Below are 14,878 nucleotides of genomic sequence, written 5' to 3'. Positions count from 1 at the left end.
CCCCTAGGTTCAACTGGGAATATTTGAACAGCCCCAATATGGGCATAGCCTCCTCTTCCCACCCCCGGTACCCACCACACTGTCCAGGGCCCAATATATTATGACCAGCACAGTCAGATACAAGGAGGAAGGTGGACATTCGTCTACCAGCCCTTTACCACCACAGACCTCCTAAATTGGAAGCACCTTTGCCCCCTCCTTCATGGAAAAGCCTCAGGCTCTGATTGATCGAACACAGTCCATCATCCAAACTCATAAGCCTACCTAGACAGACTGCCAGCAACAACTTCTGACTCTAAATACAATCTTGGAAAACATGAAGTAAGGCATGAGTTCCTTTACCTTCCTGATTGCCCTGTGGCCTTTATGGGCAGAGACTTTCTGTACAAACTAAGGGCACAAATAACTTTTGACTCTGATGGCATGGCATCCTTAAAGCTGAGAGGGCCTAAAGCCAAGATTCTAACTCTCACGGTTGCACAGGAGAAGGAATGGCAACTCTATGCCCCTAAGAAAGAGATTCCTGAGATGCCTCCTGAGCTTCCCTTTTAAGATTCCAGGAGTATGGCTGAGAACAACCCCCCACCACCACCACCCTGGACTGGCTCAGAACATACCTCTGGTGGTGGTAGAACTCAAGCAGGGAACTATTCCTGTTAGCAAGAAGCAATACTACATTCCTTGCAAGGCCCAAATTGGGATCCAAAAGCATCTTGACAGACTCCTAAAGTATGGGATCCTCTGGCTTCATCAGTCTCCCTGAAACACCCCCTTACTACCTGTTCAGAAACCAGAGACTGAAGACTTTAGGCCAGTTCAGGACCTCCATGCAATCAACTCAGAAATGTTAATTTATACCCTGTGGTTCCAAACCCATACATACTTGGGCCTTACCACAGCTGAGGCAAAGTTCTTTACCTTCCTGGTCCTTAGGACACATTTTTCTGCATCTGCCTGGCCCCACAGAGCCAACCATTTTTGCCTTTCAATGGGAAAGTTCCTGTACTGGAAAAAAGGACAAGTGACTTGGACTCAGTTGTCACAAGGCTTCAAAAACTCTCCCACTATCTTTGGGACTGTCTTGGCATCCAATCTAAAGGCTTTCTCGGCCAACCAGTATGGCTACACACTCCTCCAGTATGTAGATGACCTTCTTTTGGCTGGACCAATTCAGGAGGATAGTATGGAAAGAATTTGCCTCCTTCTCTCCCTTTTGTAGAAGGCAGGATGTAAGGTTTCCTGAAAGAAAGCTCAGATTTGCCATGATACTGTAAAATACCTCAGGTTTCACCTGTCACAAGGACAATGTAGACTGGGCCCTGAGAGGAAACAGGCCGTCTGTTCCATTCCAGCCCCAAGACCTGTGAACAGATTACAGAATTTCTAGGGACTGCAAGCTTCTGCTGGATCTGGATCCCCAATTACTCTCTCTTGGCAAAACCCCTTTATGAAGCCACAAAGAGGGAAAACAGGAACCCATGGTATGGGGAGAAGAGCAAGAAAAGGCCTTTAAAGAAATTAAGGGGGCACTCACAAACACCCCTGCTCTGGGCTTGCCAGATGTGATGAAGCCCTTCTTCCTATATGTACATGAGAGACTGGGGACAGCTATAGGAGTGCCAGCCGCTAGGTTCCTGGCACCACCCAGTGGCTTATTTATGAAAGCAACTTGATGCCATTTCCCAAGGCTGGCTGCTCTGTCTGCACACCCTGGCAGCCACTGTCAACTTGGTGGCTGAAGCAGACAAACTTTCTTTGAGACAAGAACTCACAGTCTGAGTTCCCTACTCTGTTTTGACTCTTATGGAATATAAAGGAAATTACTGGCTGACAAACTCATGAATGTCAGATGTCAAAGCATGTTATGTGAAAACCCACACATCCGACTAGAGGTTGTTAAGACTCTAAACCCGGCCGCCCTACTGCCAGTTGACTCAGGCCCCCCAGAGCACGACTGTTTAGAGGTTATGGATGAGATGTTCTCCAGCCAACTGGACTTGACTGATCAGCCTATCGGTCATACAGACATTGAGTATTTCAGAGATGGCAGCAGCCTTGTCTGGGACAGTACATGTTTTGCCAGATATGCAGTAGTGACTCTGTCTGCTGTTACTGAAGCACATCTGCTGCTGGTCAGGACCTCTGCACAAAAGGCTGCGCTCATTTCTCTCACATGGGCACTCCAACTGCCAGAGTGCAGGTAAACATCTATACGGACTCTAAATATGCCTTTACTACCATTCAAGTCCATGGAGACCTATATAAAGAAAAGGGGCTCATTACCTCAGGAGGAAAAATGTTAAGTATGGACAAGAAATTCTGGAATTGCTAGAAGCTGTATGGGCCCCTAAATGAGTAGAAGTCATGAACTGCCGAGGGCACCAGAAGAGAGAGACAACAGCCATTTGGGGGAAACCGAAAAGCTGATAGGGAAGCCTTCCCTACTTGGACTGAGGAAGCCTGGGAAGTGGCCGGATGCCTGTTAAAGGAAATCCCTCAGTTTGGAATGCCTGTGTCTATTGGATCCGACAATGGCCAGGCCTTCATGGCTGAGGTGGTACAATGGTGGCTAACGGCTTGGGAATAACTTGGAAGCTGCACATGGCCTACCATCCTCAGAGTTCAGGGAAAGTAGAATGTATGAACAAGACTCTAAAATTGCAATTGGGAAAACTATGCCAGGACACCCACCTATAATGGGATCAGTTACTGCCCACAGCCTTGCTCAGGATTAAGTCTAGCCCCACCAAGCAAACAGGTCTCTCCCCTTTTGAAATCCTTTTTGGGTGCTCACCCCTTTAGTGAAGGGCCTGCAAGGGGGCCTTAAGGAAGTAGGTAACCTCACTCTGAGACAGCAGATGCAGGCCCTCAGGTTGACTCTCTCAAAAATCAGTGACCGGGTAAAGAGAGAGACTCCCCGTTAGCCTGACAACTCCCACACACCCTTATAAACCAGGGTACAGGGATGGAATGTTCAACCACTAAAGCCCCACTGGAGGGGCCCCTTTGTTGTTTTTTTATTCACCCCCACACACACAGTTAAGGTAGCAAAAATCATTCCCTGGACCCACCAAAGCTGAGTGAAGCCAGTTTCCCTCAAGTGGGAGAGCATCCCTGACCCAGAGTCACCATGCAAGATCACCCTCCACAGTACCCACACCCTTCCCTGGCAGGATCCTGCTTCCCAGGAGAAAACAGGAGACCACGAATGATGAGACATCAACCCTGCTCTAGTCACTCTGGAAGCTGACTAAGCTACGTGTGGCAGAAGCTTGAGGAGTCACCCATCTCCCCTTTGAGGATGAGTCCCTTCTCCCTTCCATGTTTTCTTCTTGCTAATCTTGGTCAGCTCTCTGCCTGGGGACCCTCAGGCCTTGGGCTGATTCATGTATGCACACTGCCCAAGTGGGAGGTGTTGTTACCAAAACTCTGGTTTTCCATACTTATTATACTGGTGCAGGCACAGTTGTTGAACCATGCACCCACAACCATACCACCTACTCATTGTGCTCTCACGATGGTCAGTATATCTGTTTTAACCCTATCTATCACCCTCGGGAGCAATGGCTAGAGGTCCGAAGCTTCACCAGCCCTGGGGAGCTTATTAGCCGGACACAGGTTTACAACCCCAATTTATATGCTCAACTACATCACTAGGCTTCAGGCAGTGGTTGAGATTATAACTAATGAAACAACAGAAGCCCATAACATATTAGCCAAACAACAAACTAAAATACACAATGCTATCTACCAAAACTGTTTTGACTTTGGACTATTTGCTAGCCTCAGAGGGCAGGGCATGTAAAAAGTTTAATTTAAATAGTTGTTGTTTACAGATTGATGATGAGGAAAAGGAAATTAAAGAGGTTACCAGCAAGATGAAAAAGCTTGCCCACGTCCCTGTGCAGACCTGGAAGGGTTGGTGTCCCGATGACTTGTTCAGGGGCTGGTTCTCAAGCCTAGGTGGGTTCAAGACCATAATGGGGCAATGTCCTTTGTCTTGGGAGCATGCCTGATTTTACCTTGCCTGCTCCCCGGGGGACTACGATCCTTCAGGACCATATGGAAGCCACCACAGAAGAAAAGACCGCTGCTCATGTAATGGTGCTGTAAAAACATGAACTCTCCAGATCAAGATGATGCTCTTTGACCCAGAAGTGGGTCAGAGAACCAAAGAGGGGAATGTGGCCGGAAGGCAGGGAGGGGGAAGGGAGATAATGAGAGAGAGTGAGTGTAATGGTGAAATGGAAAAAAATGGATTTGAGGACTATCACCTGGGGTGAAACCAGAGAAGGGTCACCTCACCCCAGAGGTTAAAATGGCCAATGAAATAGTATGTGACCATGTATGGGACAGCTGTACCTCCATTCCTGTAACCCACTCTAAATGGTATATAAGGAGAGCCCCCTTTGTTCTGGGGCTCAGTCTTTGGATGCAAATCTGCTAAGTCGCTGCTGGCCTGCTTAATAAACTTGCTTGCCCTGTCTCTCTGTCTGAGCCGTCATCCTACAACCCCAGGGCTGGTCTCAAACCATGGTTCTCATGATCTCACATTCTCAATTAGCTAGGATTACAGGTATGAGCCACTAATAACTTCTGACTATTGAAAATGTAATTTGGTGGATTCTCCTCCCTTCACTGCTTCTCAATGAAGCTGATTTACCACTACATCTTCTGTCTCTGTCTCTGTCTCAAAATCACCCTAAAGTCAACCTGATCTTGCTCTCAGGTTCCAGGATTCCTTCCAATGAACCAATCACCACTCACCCAGTTATATAAGCTAGAAACCCTGGTGCCATCCCTGCTTATTCTCTCTGATCTCTCACTTCTAATCTATCACCTGACAATGCCTCCTACATCTCTCCTGTCTCACTTCTCTCCATCCTCACCACCACCACGACCTGAGTGTTCTTTCACCTGCCCCATCACAACAGCCTCCCAATAGATCTAGCCACATCAATATGTTCTCCATACTGCAGCTGGAATGATTTTTTTTTTTTTACAAAATAGCACAAATCTGTTGTCTTCCTCTTGCTTAAAACATATAATTGCTTTCTCATTGTTTTAACATAAAAATAAAATTCAGAGCAACTCAGGTTCTCCTCACAACAAATTCCCTCCTATCTTGTTCCTCTTGTTCCTTCTCTTTTAGTATCGCACTAATGGAAAACCATGTGCCCTCTGTTGGGTACCTTTCCATCCCCAACTCTCCTAATTAATTTCCACTCACACTTCAGTGGTCAGTCCAGTTGTCGGTTTTCAAATCAAGTGTCAGCTTGCCCATCATTCACTCGATTTTATTCAGAGGGCACCTATTACACGCCAGGCAATGTCCTGGACACTCAATGAACAAGTAAAAAGCACCGACTGAGCAGTGCTTAAGTTGGAAGAAGGAAAAAATAAACTACAGATAATGTGAGAAAGTGATAGATACTACAGGGAGCACCTAAGTGGCTTGCTGAAGTGTTAAACTGGTGCCCAAGCTAGACCCTACTAAGTAGATGACACTGAAGCAGGATAGACAGATGAGGAGACAGGGAAAGTATATTATTTTAATAAATATTTAAGGGGTCAAACTCTGACATTAAAACAAGGAAGTAAAGGCTGGAGAGCTAGAGCAGTTAAGAGTTACATTAAAAAAGAATCCCTTTAGTTGCTGTGGGAAGAAGAAACTATAGGGACCAAGAGTGGATAGAGACCAGTTAAGAGGCTACTGAAGGCTGGGATGTAGTCAGTGGGAGAACGCTTGCCTCACATGTGCAATGCCCAGCACCAAAAAAGACAAAAAAAAAAAAAGAGGCTAGCTACTGAAATAGTCCAAGTGAAAGATGATACCATGGCCTCCTGACTCCATGAGAAGATCTACTTCCTCTATTACTTCACTATTAATCTTACTATTTAACACCTACTTCCCCCACGAAGAACAGTCCAACTCTATGGTTGCTTACCATGGTTTTCCCAGAGCCTAACACAGTGCCTGACACGTAGTAGGCACTCAAATATGTGTTGAATCACTGAGCCTATTAAAGCTTTCAGAATGTAAAATCCTATGTTTTTAAAAACTAACAATTTACACATACGATTATCATGTGTCAAAAATAATAAATAAACTTACCATTCATATAAACTGGTAATTAGAAACATCATCTTGGTGAGGAAAATAAATTTTGTGCTCTCTCTCACACTCTCTCTCTCTCTCTGTGGTGCTGGGGATCAAACCCATGGCCTCATGCATGCTAGGCAAGTGCTCTACCACTGAGCTACATCCCTATCCCCCAGACACATTATTTCTTAAAATCATTCCTACAGCTTCCCCAAGCCCACATGCTGCTCTCTAAACCTCAAAATTGATCACACTTTTTGTGCAAAACTTGCAACAGCCTATAATTTAAAGTCCAAACTATAGAGTACTTAGTCTTACCCTAAAATGATAACCTCCTACTACTTTGACATACACCCTACTGCAGTCATAAATGCCTGTAATGCGAGCACTTGGATGGTAGAGCACCTACTTAATAAGCATGAGGCCCCAAGTTCAAACCCCAGTACAATCAAAAAAAGAAAAAATAATGCTAGCACTTGGGAGGTGGAGATTGGGAGGATCAAGGTTTGAGGCCAACCTGGGCAAAAAGTCCAGGAGACTCTATGTTGACCAATAAAAAGCTGAGGGCAGTGGCACACTTCTGTCATCCCAACTATTCAGGAACCATAAATAGGATTGCCTTCCAAGCTGGTCTGGGCATAAAAGCAAGACCCTCTGAAAAGTAATGAAACTGTAAAGAGCTGGGGGCATGGCTCAAATGATAGAGTACCTGCCTGAAAAGTTCAAGGCCCTAAGTTCAAACCCCAGAACTGCTAAAAAAAAAAAAAGAAAAAGAAAAAGAAACAGAAAGGAGAAGGCAGCCAATATTTGTTGAACAAACTGCTAAGTATCATTATAGATGTAAATGTACATTTTAAAAATATATTTTACACACAAACGCAAACATACACTCACATGCACTGCTCCCTTTCCTTGGAATATACCTTTCATTTCTTACGTAAGAGGCAAACTTCCAATTCAACCTTCAGGAACACATCAAATGTTACATTCCCCAGGCAGGTACCAGGTTTCTGGTGTGTGTGTGGGGGGTAATTGTTTTAATAATTACATATCATATTGCAGAGCAATTACTTGGTGTGCATGCTTGACAAAGCAAACTCAAGTGAAGTCTGAAGAGAAAATAATGGGCCATGGAAGCCCTGCTTCTAGTCCTGGCTCTGGCATGCTCTAGTTGAGTGCCTCTGCCCTACGTGGGGAGTACACTAAATTACTAGTTTCCAAACACAGGCCCATGGACCACGTTGTGGCATGAATCTGAAATGTTCCCCAAAAGCTTATGCGTGAAAGGCCTGATGGCCTTTAGAGAAGTGACTGGATCATGAAGGTTGATCCACTGATTGATGGGAGTCATAAGCTGATGACATTACTGGGAAGCAGTGAAACTGGGAGGTGAGACCTAGCTGAAAAAAAGTAGACCACTGGGGAAGGGTGTATCTTGTTGCTGGCCTCATTTTGCTCTCTCTGCTTCCTGGCTGCCATAAAGAGAGTGGTTTTCCTCCGCCATGTCCTTTCAGCCATGGCATTTCTGCCTTGCCATAGGCCTAAAGGCAATGAAGCCAATCGACCCTGGACTGAAACCTTTGAAACCATGAGCCAAAATAAACCTTTTCTACTTTAAATTGTTTTTCTCAGATTTTCACAGAAATGGAAAGCTAACAGAAACCAGTGCAGAGCTAAATTCACACTGGTGGTAAGTTCAGAGAAAAAAATGAAGGGTAATTGGAACCCACCCTTAAAGATCAGAAAGTCATACAGTCAGGGCCATTCTGTCGGCATCTGAGAGATGAGAAAAATCTCATGGGACACTGGAGGAAAGACAATCTTTGTTATAAAGTGGTAAAGAACTTGGCTAAATTCTGTTTGTGTTTTAGTCCTTTACTGAAGGAAAAACTTGGCAGCCATGAAATTGGATAGTTGACTAAAAAAATGCTTTGTTCCTGTTCTGTTTGAGAAGGGGTCTTTGCTGTACCTCGGACTATGGGCACATGCTGACTAAAGAAATTTCTAAACAAAGTGTTGAAGACAGAGATGATTGTTAAGCTAGGGAAAAGCAAAACATTCAGGCCAGCCTGGGCTACAAAGATAAGCGCTCTAAGAGAGAGAGAGAGACTTAAAAATTTGGAAAATTCAGCCAGGTGCCAGAAGTTCATGCCTGTAATCTTAGCTACTTTAGGAGGCTGAAATATAGAGGACTGGCAAATAGTTCTCGAGATCCCATCTTCAACTGGAGGTGTGGCTCAACCAGTAGAGCACTTGATTTGCAAATGCAAAGCCCTGAGTTGAAACCCCAGTCCCACCCCAAAAAAATACAAACTGGAAAATTCTCAGCCTACCCATATTGGCAAAAATTAGAAAGCTTGTTTGGAAATGAATAAAGGCATAGCCAAGTAACCTTTTGATGAGATTAGTATGAATCAATAGCCTCAGTGAAAGACAGGTGTTATTCATCAAGACAATGGAAGAATAACCCCAAGGCTATTCAGAATCAGGATTGCACCCCCATCATAGGCCCACAGTGCAAAATGAATAAAGTGCAATGACTAAGACATGCATGCTTACATATTTGTGGATCGTGTCAATATCAGTAGCATAGTACCAAATGGTTAAGCAGAAAAATAATTGTAATAATAGTAAACCAAATGTGGCAAATTATTAAAAATGTTGAACCTGTATTTTTATGTAATAAAAATATTTTTTAAAAATTAAAAGGCATACTAACCAATTGCCACACGAATGCAGACGACTGCTACTGCTACACAATCCAAGAGCCAATCCAGCCATAGAAAAATTCTACTCATCCCCAGATGATTCTTTTCCTAGCTGTCTGGCAGTTCTTAGTCATTTAGCATCCTCTGGAGTTGCTGAGTAAATGCCTACTCTCCAGTTCAGAGAAACTGGCTCCAGGGGCCCAGCTTCAACCCATACAGGCAAAAGGAACTCTGCTAGCAAGCAGTACTGGGAAAGCAAAGGCATTAGGGCGAGCTCAGAAAAGATCTATAGTAAGAATATTTTTAAAGGGCTCAAAGGAAGTAGACACCTTGAGTATCGAGGAACATCTTCCAGCATCAGCTACCATATAAGCCTTAGGCTTAGAATGGACCTGGGCTCACCCTTCACCCAACCTCTTTGAAGCTATGCCCTGCTTAGACACCCTAATCTTCCTGGACTAGCTATGTGCCAGGACTGTTTGAGCTTTAAAGCTCCCTCGGCTATGGCACTCTAGTATGTAAACCGGGTATCGCAACATGCTCCTCACAAAGTAAGAATTGCTGGGGGTATGGCTCAAATGGTAGAGTACCTGGTTGGCAAGCTCAAGGGTTATGGGATAGATGGATGGATATAATCCAAGTACATTATAAATATGTATAAAAATAGCATAATGAAATTTTTTAACTATTAAAGGAGGAAGGGAGGAAAGAGGGAGATTAAGAAAGAGTAACAGGAGTGAATTTTATCCGAGTACATTATATGTATATATGTAAATATCACAATGAAACTCTTTTATACAATTAATTTCTACTAATTTTTTAAAAGTCAAGGTAGGCAGAGTCAGAAACCTTCTTCTCCACTTTGTTTTAAAAGGTATATAATATGAGAAAATTTTAGTTGTATTTTTTTAAAAATTATGATCTAGTACTTCTCCTTTTTTGGGGGGATTGAGGGGTGATGGTACTGAGGTTTGAACTTAAGGCCTTGAACTCGATAGGCAGGCACTCTGCCACTTGGCCACACTCACAGCCATCCATTTTCTCTTGCTTCTTATTTTGATGTGTTGTCCTAGTTGCCTGTGATATCTATCATATTAGGAATCCCATCACTGACTGGATAGGTTATTTTCAACTCTTCATTTGTAGATGCCTCAAGTAGTTTCTTGGAGAGCAGGTGCACCAGGAACTCTAGCAGTACCAGATTGAAGGTACACAGCACCTTCGCAACTCTCTGACACTGATCTGCTGAGGACTGAGGACTGCAACCCCACCAAACAAAGGCACCTAATGGCAACAGTGGAAGGCGGCCCACAGCGCACTCTGCAGCGGTGAGGTGGGCCTGCAGCACACTGCTCAGCAGTCTTGGGAGTGTTTAAAAGTCATCAACTCCTAATGACGAGAAGGGCAAAAGAGGAGTCAAGAGCAGTAAAAGCTGGAAAGCAGATGGGCATTAATCACTGACTTGGCAAACCCAAGAAAGGCAAACTCCAAGCCAGCAGCAAGGAAAGCTGAAAAACAATCCAGTGAACAGTAGGGGGAAGCAGTTAGAATAGAGATCTCCAGCCGTGATCTGGTCTCTCTTCTGCTCCTTCCATACCCTGAAGAAAGTCTGGTTTATTCCTGGTTGTGTTCTGGATTGGGGATATCAGGCACAACAGACAATGTGGGTATCCTACTGAAAACTAGACAGAAGAGACTTATGCTAAATGGAATTCTGAACAGTAACGCTGGAAGCAATAAGGCAACAACAGCTTCAAAACTCTGAAAGAACCAGGCACCAATGGCTTACACCTGTAATCCTAGCTACTCAGGAAGCAGAGATCAGGAGGATTGCTGTTTGAGGCCAGCCCAGGCAAATAGTTCCTGAGACCCTACCTCGAAAATACTACACACACACACACACACACACACACACACACACACACACACAAACAAAAAACAAAAGGTCTGGCAGAGTGGCTCAAGTGGTAGAGCAACTGCCTAGCAAGTGTGAGGCCCTAAAAACAAAACAAAACAAAAAAACCTCTGAAAGAAAATTGCTTCCAACTAAGATATTAATCAAATTAATCAATATTAACCAAAATACCAGTCAAACATGAGAAATCAAAATAAATTCAGACATGCAAGGGTTCCAAAAACTGCAACTCTTCTTGTCAAAAAGCTGTTGAGCTCCACTACAGAGACTAAAATCACTAAAAGAAAGAACACAGGATATAAGATCCAACACAGGAGGCCTAAAGAGAACCCAGCTGCACCCCAGAAGCAGAGGATAACCAAGCCAAATTGGACTGCAGTGTCCCAGCTGCTCTACCAGCTTTTCAAGCTGAGGACTGAATGCCCTGGCACCTGGCCCAGATTCCTATCTGTACTTGGTGGGGCTGGCTTGATCTCCAGCATAGGCTGATGCAGTTCCTGCTCTCCTGCAAGCCCTGAGGCCTGCATCAGCAGAGGTCAAGCACTTTACTAACAGAGAAGTTCTCTTTGATTGACCCTGGTAAATGCAGATTGGCAGGTCATGGTGAGCTAAGAAGCGGAAATGCAGAGCAGCCCACTCCCTCTGACCTATTTCTGTTGTCCTTCCAATACTCCCTCCAGATGCCCTGACTGAGCTGAACTTAGCACTCCCTAATACCAACCCCCTGACTGCCTCATGGAGGGTCCCTGTAACAGTCAGATACTCTGAAGCCATTCTGTTCAGTTCACCTTTTCCTGGAAGCCTTCATCTAATAGCGACAATATTGTCCTTTCCTTATACCATATAATTAAGGTTATATGACAAAAATTTAACCCCAAATTTAGGAAGTCCTAGCATTTTCTAATAAGGCTGTTTGGGCATCATCTAGGTTATGAAGGATGTAATTTTGTTACCACAGCTTACTTAATTAATAAAGATGCAGGTAGTTTATAGTCCTGTAAGGTTTAACTGCAGAAATTAAGAAGGTATTATGATTTTACAACTTGGTAGGGAAAATTAATCCTGAAATACCGTAATTTTTATTGGCTAAGGAATATTAACCTGTGATATCTAATTTAGCAATATGAGACATTCTTTTCTCTAACTTTTAATCTTCTTAAAACCAGCTCTTTATTTAACTCTTAATAACAGTTAAATAAAACTTTGAAACATGCTATTTGTATGAGAATTTTTCTCTTAATGCTATTCACTCAAAACTATAGGACATAGGAGAGTATGTGCATTTATATACACAAAGGCAAATATTTATGTATATATATGCAAATATATACACATACATTTATGTATGTGTAGGTTACCTCCAAAGAAAACCAAACACTTTTTTAGTTGTTGTTCTTAATGTTAATCTGATAGTGGATACAGTAGTCATCAGTGAAAAAGTATTCTGCTTTTGTTTTTTTTAATCAAGGTCTCACTGTGTAGCCCAAGTTGGCCTCATGATCCTCCTGCCTCCATCTCCCGGGTGCTGGGATTTCAGGAATACATCACAAAAATTAATCATGTATTTTATATACCTTTTTGTACATGAACTATATCTTGCAATAAAAGAAATGTATTTTTTGTTTTTATTTGTACTATAAAAATGTAATGTTGCTGTTAACTGTACTTTCTGTCAAAAATGTTTGTTTGCTTTTAAACTTTGTAATAAAACCATTTGCAAATCATTTAGCCACAGAAAAATGTATTTTTTAAAAAAACAAGTGTTTGTTACTGCTGGATATTCAAGGGATTGCCACAGGATGGTATGTACATAAATGTGTGTGTTCACACTTTCTCTTCCTCAAGCCCCCACCCCATTCATTTCTGCCAAGTCAAATGAGGCAACAGGACTTTAAGGTCAATACCAATCAGTGGTAACCAGGTTAACAAATCTGGCATTATTTAACAATGAACTCAAAATTTCCACTGACACACTCTCTAAACATGAAAGGCCCTAGAGATTCTAAGAAATGCATTTAACTTACAAAAATTTAGCAACTGCCTTTAAATTATAAACACCTTGTAAGTTATTCAAATATCCTTCTGAAATAAAATTATAAAGTGCAATTATCTGTTATCTACTTGAACTTATCCTACAATGCCACAAGGAGTTTCACACAGACTTCTAATTGCTAAAACTCAGAAACCACCAAAATGCCCATGAATAAGGGACCAAAATGCCCATGAATAAGGGACCAAAAAAAAAAATGTATTAGGGTACATCCAAACAATGGTAATATTATGCAGCATTTAAAAAATGAAGTCGTTAGGGTACATCCAAACAATGGTAATATTATGCAGCATTTAAAAAATGAAGTCGATCCATGTATAGTGACATGTCCTTAATGCAATTGCCAAACAATATTATGGCGCGTTCTCCTCCTTCAGAGTAGAATTGGGGGAATAAAGAGTGAAAAGATACAAGAAATTTAATTTTTTAATCTGGTATACCTCTGCACTGTTTGAATGTTTCACTTTATATTCTTCTGTAATGTTGAAACCTCACTGTTACTTTTATCATTTACAAAGACAAATAAGGATGAAATAAGAAAATTCTTTACCTAAGGGCCTCAGAAGTGAATTCAGAAAAGACCAGCTAGTTGAGGCAGCTGTAAACCTAGCAGTTGGTTCTGAGGGACTGGTCAGGTGGGAAGGGTGTGTCTCTGGAAGAAGAGAAATCCATCCTTGCCCTGATCGAATTAAACCTGTTTTTCCTGCAGCATCAGGATTCAAAATAACTTTGGGTTTTTATTTTAAGATTGAGGAGCCCTGTAAGAGTGTGCTCAGTAAAAATGTTGGAAGCGTCTGCAGGTTGGAAAGAGAAGACAAGAGATGGGAGATGATGAAAAAGAATGAGAAGCTTGAGAGTGTGAGCCTCGGGAATTGTCAAGAAAAGGGATTTACAGTACAAGTAGGGTGAAGATTGGGAGAAGAGGTGGGACACTCCTGAAAGACAGAGAGGATGCTGGCGGTTCCCCTTCAAGGGAGGCTTGAACTCCCGCGCCCTCTCCTCCCATCGCAGCAGTAACAGCAGGCAGGGAGCGAGCAGAGCCCATCGCACGGCTCTGGCTTCAAAAGGTCACTTATTCACCTTTCAGGTTTAAGTACCTGAAAGTGGTTAGCTCGGAAACCAGAATGGCCTTTGCCACACTACCATCGCTACAGTAACAATCTCTGCGGCTACTTATCCAAAAGGGCACTCAATACTTCGGACTAATTCCCAGAAGACTTTTGTTCCTCATCCATTCCTCCTTCCCATCTCGGACCTTGACTCTCGCACGGATGGAATCAGAACAAAACAACGACAGATTCCCCGCAATGGCTCAGAGCAAACGGGAGAGGCGAAGAGCTGGAGCCGCCCCGACACGCGTTCCGGCCTTGGCGCGGGGGGTCACGGCTGCACCAGGGCCACTGTCGACCCCGCGGGGACGCGGGTCAGGAAGGTCGGGACGGCGAAGGCCCAGCCCCGCCGGCAAGCTTCCCGGGAGCTCCACGGGCCCGGACCGGGTTGTTCCACTGCACCTTGCAGGCCGGGCCGGGTGGGCCGCGGGGGGCGCCTCCCGACTCCCGGGAGACCGGCGCAGGCTTCCTCGTGTTTCCCAGCCGCCTGAGACCCGCCAACCGCACTCACCCGGCTTCCTCCGATGCCCACGCCGACCCGAGGCGCGCGCGCAGGGAGGAGGAGGCTACGCTGAGCCCGGGGCTCGGCGACGTCCCGTTCCACTTCAGCCTCCTAAACCTGGAGCCGGCGGCTGGCGCTAGGCTAGGGCACTGTTGGGGCGGGGCGAGGCGCCGTGCGCTCCAGAGGAACCAATCAGTGCACAGCGAGTGGCCTGCGGGAGGCGGGGCATGGCTCCAAGAGGCGGGGCGGGACGTTAGGGGGCGGTGCAAGGTCGTTGGAGGGGCGCGGCGCGGTGCCGTACGCATCTCAGCGACCAATCAGCATGCAGTCGGGGGGGTGGCGGGGGAACTCCTTGGGGTGGAGTGGGGACCCGGCTGCTTTGCTTGCCTCCTGGAGCTGTGGTTCAGACGTCGTGCGTTTGAGGTAGCGTAGACCAGGCTTCTCCGGTTTGGGGGGCGATTGCCGCTGCCGAGCTGTCACCACTGCGTTTA

The 14,878-nt window shown here is 44.5% G+C and overlaps 1 protein-coding gene across 3 annotated transcripts in view; it reads right to left on the bottom strand.

The window, feature by feature from the left end:
* Positions 1 to 14,550, bottom strand: part of Tmem50b (transmembrane protein 50B) — a 48,279-nt gene extending 33,729 nt beyond the window's left edge. For 2 of the 3 annotated variants that reach the window (XM_074072765.1, XM_074072767.1), the window contains exon 1: positions 14,397 to 14,550. The gene's annotated coding sequence lies outside the window, so the exon portion shown is untranslated. The remainder of the gene's footprint in view (positions 1 to 14,396) is intronic. The other variant, XM_074072766.1, reaches the window with a different exon arrangement.
* Between the last annotated feature and the right edge of the window lie 328 nt (positions 14,551 to 14,878).

This window comes from Castor canadensis, chromosome 5 (assembly GCF_047511655.1).
Source record: "Castor canadensis chromosome 5, mCasCan1.hap1v2, whole genome shotgun sequence".
NCBI lineage: Eukaryota > Metazoa > Chordata > Mammalia > Rodentia > Castoridae > Castor > Castor canadensis.
This window is presented reverse-complemented; position numbering and strand designations above follow the sequence as displayed.